General features: G+C 47.8%; 1 protein-coding gene across 4 annotated transcripts in view; it reads right to left on the minus strand.

Annotated features, from left to right (window-relative positions):
• Window positions 1–7699, minus strand: part of OSBPL8 (oxysterol binding protein like 8) — a 193495-nt gene extending 185796 nt beyond the window's left edge. For 3 of the 4 annotated variants that reach the window (XM_066591672.1, XM_066591673.1, XM_066591669.1), the window contains exon 1: window positions 7615–7699. The gene's annotated coding sequence lies outside the window, so the exon portion shown is untranslated. The other variant, XM_066591671.1, reaches the window with a different exon arrangement.
• Window positions 7700–8589: the final 890 nt, after the last annotated feature.

Genomic DNA, 8589 nt, shown 5'->3' on the forward strand with positions numbered 1-8589 from the left:
TTCTCACCATTTTCCACCCACAGAGTATTTTCAAAAGCGCCACAAAGTAATTATTTTCTACGCTGCCAATAGACCCTGAACAATCTATTAGCAAATATGATTTAATGAGCACTTAATATTGTGGAAAATACTAAATAAAATCCGCCAACTATTCAACTACGCAGAAGCAAATGGCAGCAAAGTTTGGTTTCCAGCGCTTTCTGTTCATTACACCAATGAGTACGGAAAAAGCCAAGATTACTTTGAAAGGCTAATTGCTCACGAAAACAAGTCTCAAAATAGAAGGAACAAAACCATTACCGCAAACATGCATTTATGTAAACAGGAACACTCTGAGAAGCACAAAGTTTGTATCCTCGGGATGCTGCAGAATAACAGGTGGACGCTTCTTATAGCATCAATGGGCAACAAAGCCGTCGGAAAACGCTACTGGCGCCGCTCTTCCCGATAAGAAACCGCCGTTCTAGAGAAAAAGAAAGGAACCAAAAGGGGAAAAGAAAAAAACAAAACAAAAAGCAGCATATTGGCAATTTCTGTTAGTCCCCTATAAGTGAATAGAGCTGTGATCGGGCATGTGCACTGCTGCTCAATTCATTAGTGGGCTGTGGGGGGCGCTGGTCTTTTCATACCTTGCTGAGTAATGCCCTTTTACATGGGAAGAGTGTTGGCAGCGCTAGTTGTCCGCACTCATGCAGAATGTTCAGACCGGCGCAGATCGTTGAGAACCGCTCACATTCTACGGAATACGCTGAGCGGTTAGCGAAGCAAGAAGTGAGAGCCAACAATTATTTATGTCGGTGGAAACCGAGTGACAAACGAAAAGGCCACGATGCGGACGTAACGATTATCATGCACGGTCGTTCGTTTGAGACAATTTTGAGCAATAATTGTTACGTGTAAATGGGCCTCAAAACTGAGAAAGTCATGCGGAGAAGGTCAGACGGTAGAGATGTGGGAGGTCGAGGAGCTGGTGGAACAACGACCACACGGAGCCGGGAGTCGATAGAACGCGTGTAGAGATGCATCTTACATGTCCAGGAAAAAACACGACCAAACCCTTCTGCCGACGCGGCATCATCTATGTGCGGTGTCATCACATCAGCAGTTACTTCCTAAGAAACATTCCGGACGTTATTTTTCTTCTAAAAATGCAAGGTCTTTATTTTCCGTGTTATTTACTGACAAAGTAAAACAATGAAAATGGATGGTTAATGTGAATGACCCCCACGACCAGCAGAGCAAGCGGCTGACTAGTTTCTGGGGAAAATTATGGTCTCTGGTGACCATGCCAGACAGAGGATCTGCTGCTTGTATGAAGCATCCATATCCATCAATGCTATAATGTGACGTATACAGCAGAACAGCCCACCGACCTCACGGGGGGCCGCAAGGTGCAATCAGCTGATAGAACATTGCAGACTTCTGCCTGGCAAAGATGGCCGTTCACATAAGGCAGTAGTGCAATGTCCAATCTATAGGCTTGTAGGACCCTCCATCGTCATCAGGTATAATAGGGGGGCTTTTAGTATCACAAGAGCCGAACAGTGAGAACCCCAAATATAAAGTACTGGGGGGCATATTTAGCATTCCATTTGCAGCAGATTACTGGTGCTGAAAAGTTGCAATAAAACTGACTGTCCTGGCATGTAGGCCACTTTTTCAAAAGTGGGCGGTGCTCAGCATTAGGGGCGTGGCCAAATGTGAAGGGTCGCTTTTACAGAGTTATTACGAATGATCTTGAAACCCGGCTGACTCACATGTAATGAAACTCCGATACATAAATTTTATATTAATGGAAATAAACTTTTAAAAAGTTTTGCAGATCAGAAATGTTTTCCCGATGGGCTGAATGAGGCTTGGGGGCAGCTGTAGCCGTGCGCCCTCCCGCTACCAGCCAGCTCCTTGCCCACACTACTGTTGATCGCTCCCGCTCCATCTGGGTTTTATAGAATATTTATTGGTTTTATCCAGACACCTATTTATTATTTTTATATAATAGCCTCTCTATTTTCTCCATCCTTGATATTTGATTAACGGTAACCTTATTTATTTTTGTTGTATTGCACTTTGAGCTCATTTCACGTGTTTTTATACACTATGTGACATGTTTATGTATATTTCTCTATTCCTGCTACTCCATGCCTACTGATGAATTAGGTCCTATCTTCACTATTACAGCGGAGCGCCCCTTGTGTCACATAAGCGTATTTACATCACACCGTGACAACTGATGACTTCCCGTCATATGGACCGCAAATCTAGAGTAACGATTCCCTTCCAGCGCTGCGCTAAATGTGCACGTAACGAGGCAAACGCCTGTATGGGGCTGTGCTCCGGTTGCTGCAACGCACACAACCTCTCGGCGAGCGCACGTTTGCGGTCCTGCGCCAGCTTGGTGAACACAATTAGGTACAACCCCTCTTCCCGCTGCTACTAATGAGTAACATACTTCCTTAAATCTGCTCACTGCCACACTAACTCTAGTTGGACTTGGTAAAGAAGAGCTTTCCCTCCGAAACGCGCTGCACCAGTATGTGGCATTCTGCACACATACACGCCAAGATAGCCCATGGGGATTAGATTGACTCTCGCACACGGCATGCCAGCTCATCCGGCCTTATAGCCATGCTGATCCGCATGCACATACAAATACCCACTGTGTATGTGCAGGGTACATCACAGTTCCCTTGCAGCGGGACAGGCTCAAGTACAACCAAAGTGAAAGGAAATGACACATTTGCTATATTTGCTTGCTCTCAGTGAATGGAGGCATTTTTTGCTTTATATCCAGAAGCTGAAAGGGGATCCCAAGAGGATCCAAGGGAAAATAATCATCCGATTTCACTTTGGGAATTTCCCATGTTCCTCTATGGGCAAGGAGTGTAAAGCAGTTGGAGTCTGTGCCATCTGACGTGTGCAGACGGAGCAGCGGGCAGCATCTGTACAGCTGACACCACCATGCCTGGAACATGAGCCATCGGATGGAAGAACCCCGGGGAGGGGGCATCCCAAGTGTAAGGTTAGGAGCTGCTCATCTCACAGCTGCAGCTCAGGTTCCCATCGCCTACACTAAGCACCGCAAGCTGCAGTCTTGTCTAGTGAAAATCACATATCCGGGACACATGTGTACAGAGAAAACCGGTCACAGCTCAAATTTATTATACCCCAGGGCGAGAAGTGTACCAAAAAGGACTCCTAGAACCCAATTACTGGGCGCGATGCCAACATGACTGTTACAGCCACCTCTAAAGAATATCAATGGAGGAAGGCAGCACAGTGTGCCCAGGACAGGATGGGGGACCCCCACTGATTACATGTCTGATGAGGATGGCATATCCGTGGGCTCATGAACAGGGCACAGAGCCCGTACAACCCCATCAGCCGCTGTAGGATAACGATATATATGCAGGAGTCTTTTTTAATTGCACTTTTGCAGAGATTTATACAAAAATGACAGGTTCTCCACATTTTAGAAAATCCTGGCAAAAACCAGAATAGGAGGAAAGTCTCGTGCAAATATGTATAACCTTATTATTCCGCTGAAGAATACGTCCCACCGCAGACAAGGCGGAAAGTCACAATTTTCTTTTTCATATATACTAATCAGATCCACAAAAAAAAAAAAAAAAACCCCGAGTGCAGGACCGAGAACCTGTTTCCACTTTAAATAGATTTTCTTGAAAGGAAAAAACCTTAAAGAGTACCTGTCTTCAAGATGTTTCCAGAATAAGATGCTGTGTGTACATGAAGAATAACACGATTTCTGGCCATTATCTGACTTGTATCCATTATCATCATTATCACCATTTTCCCCTCTGCAGGCTCCATCTCCAATTCTCAGTTCTCCCTGAACTGCTGGGAGGAGACTGTATGACGGCCACTGTGCACAGAGAAGAGCAGACCCTGCTTCCAAACATTACATCATCACGCACGACACTAGAGAAGCACCGTGCAGTGGAGATGCGAGTAAAAAACTCACCATGAGGCCGCTTTCACACGGCCGAGAAAATCGTGCGAGATTTGTGCATTGTGAGATGAGCAAATATGAACCCCATTCTTTTAAATGGAGTCATATACATGAGCGATGCGGTGAGGGAAAAAGATCGTGGCATGTTCTAACTTATCGCATTCCTCGGAATGCATTGCCCATTGCTTTCAATGGGACTGTAAAACACATTGCGAGTCCGATGCGAGGCGTTTGACATCGCACGTTATGAGCACGATAGCGGGCCGAGTTTGACGGCTTGATATTGCACACGGCCAACGACTGAATGGCGTCTCAGTTGTTCGTTTTACACAGGCATAAAAATCATCATTCGCTCATTCACATCGTTATGTGTAAACAGCGATCGTTTAGTTGTTGACATTCACTGGGACTGTGAATGACTTGCAAGCGAATATTTTAGCTGCCTGTATAAACAGGCTGCACGAGCGGACTCGGTCATCGCTCGCTCATGTAACGATAAATCGCTCTGCATAAAAGCCGCCTTAGCTCTAACAGCACATCTGTGCGAGTCTCTGCTTCTTCCCTCCTCCTCTCCATACACTTCTATGGGCAGCACGACTCATCACTCTTCTAGTTATCTCTGTTACTAGAGATGGGCATCACTTAACAACAGGCAGTGGACAACAACTTAGAAGGGAGACCCCAAGTGGCCAACACTTAAGTTATTCTCCAGCACAGAAACTTTATTTTAGGTTAATACATTGAAATACACTTTTGCTGGTTATCACAGCGATCGAAAAACCACAGTCTGCTTGAGAAATGAGTGATCACAACTAACAGAGGAAAGGTGAAAAGCTTAACCAATCAGTATATGCCAATATAGCCGCTGTTGCATGTACCGGTCACTTCCTTAGGCCTCCTGTCCATGGGCATAGCGGTATCCCGTGGCAGATGGCCGCCGCAGGAGAGCAGAAAGGTGACAGCTCTCCACTCTGAGCCTAACAGATAGGCTCACCGCGGAGAATCGGAGCATGCTGTGATTTAAATTTGCTGGTGGACAGGGGGCTGTGCTTTCCATAGTAGTCTATGGAAAGCGTTCACTGCGTTCCCCGTGGCCAGATTATCGACGCAGGAAAAACAGTGAGGAGAAGAAAATAAAATCGCCCGTGGACAGGAGGCCTTACACTGGTGAAAACATAGCAAGAAGTAGAACGCCAGCATCCTTTCAAAGTGAAAAACCCAATGCAAGCTTTATTTGGCAACTTCCCAGGATTCTTACCTGAAGAAGACACTGTTTAAGTTTCAGGCGTCTGTTGCACTTTTAGTCATGGCATGGGCACCTGTAGGCGGTCCTAGCAAGTTGCCAATAAAGCCTGAATTGCCGTTTTTTTACTTTAAAAGGACGCTGGTTTCCTTTTTCCTGCTATTTAAAGGGCATCTGTCATCACCTTTGAACCCCACAAATGATGTTACGGGTGAGGGGGCTGTCCAGGGAGCTGCTTTTTAAACTCAATAGGTTCCCCTGAGAAATCAGCATACGCACACAAGGTGACCTCTCACAAGGCTGCGTGCATGCGCTCTGCCATAGAGATGAATGGGAGAGGACGCGCGCTCCGCCTTGTCAGGAGACTCAGCGGGTGTACAGGTGCCGATTATTGGGGGTTCAACGCTGGAAGAGGGGATCCAGTCAGTATAAAAACCAGCTCCTTGGATCTCCATCCCCTCACCCATATAGTAGTTTATGGAGCTCCAAGGTGACGACACAGGCCCTTTAACCACAAGCGTTAGGAGAGTGACGAGTGTATAACAGTAGATATGTTGGCTAGTCATTTTTGCTAAGCTTTACCTAATTCTGCATAAAAAAGTCAGTTTTCATTAGCACAGACAATCCCTTTCATTTTGCTTTTCAGACAAGGCATGCCTTGTTCCCATCGGTGGCATTGATGTCCTTAGACATTGGTACACTACTGGTCTGCCGAGGAGCTCCTGAGAGGCGTGTAGCAGCAGACCTCATAACCCGCACGAATGACCCCTGAACACGGCCGTCGTCCATCTAAACTAAACCTGGATTCACCACTGACGATAACCCGGTTACACTCCATAGAATCTCGTTTCATCGCTCACACCACCACTGCAGGCGGAGGAGGCGGTGGGTGTCAGAGGCCGGACTAGTAATGGGCACTGGGAGACCAAATGTCCTTCAGCCAAGAGCCTGGAAATAGTACCAGCAGACACAAACCTTTAGAGTTGTGATTAGATGGATGGTCCTGTCACCTAAGGCCCTAAGAGTGGTTCCCCCCTTGGCCTATAAAAGGCTCTCAGAGGCTCCCTGTGTGTAGTGACCTCTTCTTCCACTTGTGAAGAGCTTGTTGACCACTAGACGCCTCTACGATGTAGAGAAGAGATTACGCCCAGTTAAGAGTTTGAGAGGGGGCGTTACTGGCATGCGAGAAGCTGGCCCTGTAATGATGGCGCCATCTGTCTCTGGATGGCAGACAACAAAGCAGTTGGAGCTGCTTGTACCTGTCGGGCGATCCTCTCTACTGGTGGTCTGTTGGGGGTTCCTGAGCTGGCCATCGTGTGTGTACCCTCACACATCCACTGGTCCCACCACCTCCTAACAGTCTAGTCAGACCAGCCCAGGTGGCGGGTAATTAGTCAATATGATCATCCAGCTTCTCACATTCCAATAATGTCCCCCTCTCAAACTCTGTTAAGGCCCATTTACACACAAAGACAATCTTTTAAACGATTGAAAGATTGACAGTTTTTAGCAATCGCTTTGCGTAAAGGGTTAATGGACACTAATGTCCATTAACACTTTAGCAGCTTCATTTGCGTGTAAAAGTGCCTCCAGTATCTGTTTGCAGAGCATAGCATGTGCACACAGCTCCATTGTTCTCACACGGGCTCTTGAGAGAATACAGTGTAATCTCCGACCCCTGCAGAACACAGCATGCAGTCCCTGTTATTTAAGCTCACCTTAAAATCATCGTTCACCTGAAAAGTGAACGATGGCAGCAATAAAAAACACGCAGCGATTATCACTCATATGCCATCTTTTGAACGAATTTTGAGCGATAATCGCTGCGTGTAGATGGGGCTTTAATTGGGCGACATCTCTTCTCCACGCTGTAGAGGCGTCTATTGGTCAACAAGCAGAAGAAGAAGAGGTCACTACAGACAAGGAGCCCTACTAGAGGCTTTCTATTGGCGAAGCAAGACCGTTCATCTAACCACACCACAACTCTCATCATGTGCATATCTGCCTGAGATGGAACTGCATGCCGAGTTCTGCAGCAAGCTGACAACTCCTGGGTGCTGCACGTTCCTATACAGACTGTACTTAGACAAGTTCTCACTATTCCAGCCATGGGGTCTCCTCTGGATGGTTGCGGTGACTACTTACCTCCGTCCTTATCTGCCCTCTCCTCACATGGGGGCTTGTAGGTATTCCTCCGGGCTGAGGTCTCCCCTCTCCCCAGCAGTGTATGGTACAGGCTGCAGTAGGTGCTGCTCACTTCGGGCATACCATTCCAGTAAAAGGGGGCCGCAACATACAATGGATGGACGGTATATGTGTACACACTAATACACCATGTGCTGAGAGCTGCCGGCCGGTGCCCGGTGCAGCAGCCGCACAGTGGACGGACACGCTGCGCTCTTACCGTGCCGCCCGGTACACGGAGGACGGTCCCGGATTTCCTCAGTGCTGTATGAGGACTATCTGCTCGCAGCACAGACGGCACTCCGCCGTGTAGCGCGATGTGATCCTGTCATCACTACCACGCCCACTGGATCTTGTTGCTGCCACCTAGCGACCGAAAGTGATCAGTGCTCAGTGTGACAAGCCGCCATACTGTGATTGGCAAAACTGGCACATATCATTGGTGGAGGATTAGGCCTCATGTCCACCGGGAAAATCAGATCCGCTCCAGATTCTCAATGGAGAATCTGCAGCGGGTCCCTCCTGCCCCGCGGACATGAGCGCCGAAAATAGCAATTTAAAAGTATTTACCGTCCGTAGCGGACCGGGAAGGTCAGCTGTTCCTCACGGCCGGATCTTCATTTTCGGCCGGCGGATGAATTCCTGACGCCGGCGGCACGTCGCCGGCACGTCGTCGACGTGCCGCGCGCATGCGCCGGGCACATCCGCCGAGCCGAAGCAAGGAAGATGCGGCCGTGAGGAAGAGGAGACCTTCCCGGCCCGCTACGGATGGTAAATACTTTAAATTCCTATTTTAGGTCTCCCGCGGATCCGGACGGCTTCCATAGGCTTCAATAGAAGCCCGCGGGAGCCGTCCCCGCGGGAGACCCGCACGAAAATGGAGCATGGTCCAGATTTTTCCATGCTCCATTTTTTTTTAAATCCCTTTTATTGACGATCCGCGGGTATTTATCTACCCGCGGGTGGTCAATGCATCCCTATGGGGTGCGGATCCGCATGCGGGAGATCCGCTGCGGATCTTAAATCATATTTTCCCCGTGGACATGAGGCCTTACACACGAGCATCTCCTAAACCCCCCATTGAGTCGTGTTTTTTACACCTAACACCCCTTCCTAAAATTAGAAATATAAATGATCTTTTCAACACCAGAGTAATAAAAATGCCAATTTTTCTTCCTTCATCCTTATTTTACTT

This window comes from Eleutherodactylus coqui, chromosome 2, assembly GCF_035609145.1.
Source record: "Eleutherodactylus coqui strain aEleCoq1 chromosome 2, aEleCoq1.hap1, whole genome shotgun sequence".
NCBI classification, from domain to species: Eukaryota; Metazoa; Chordata; class Amphibia; order Anura; family Eleutherodactylidae; genus Eleutherodactylus; species Eleutherodactylus coqui.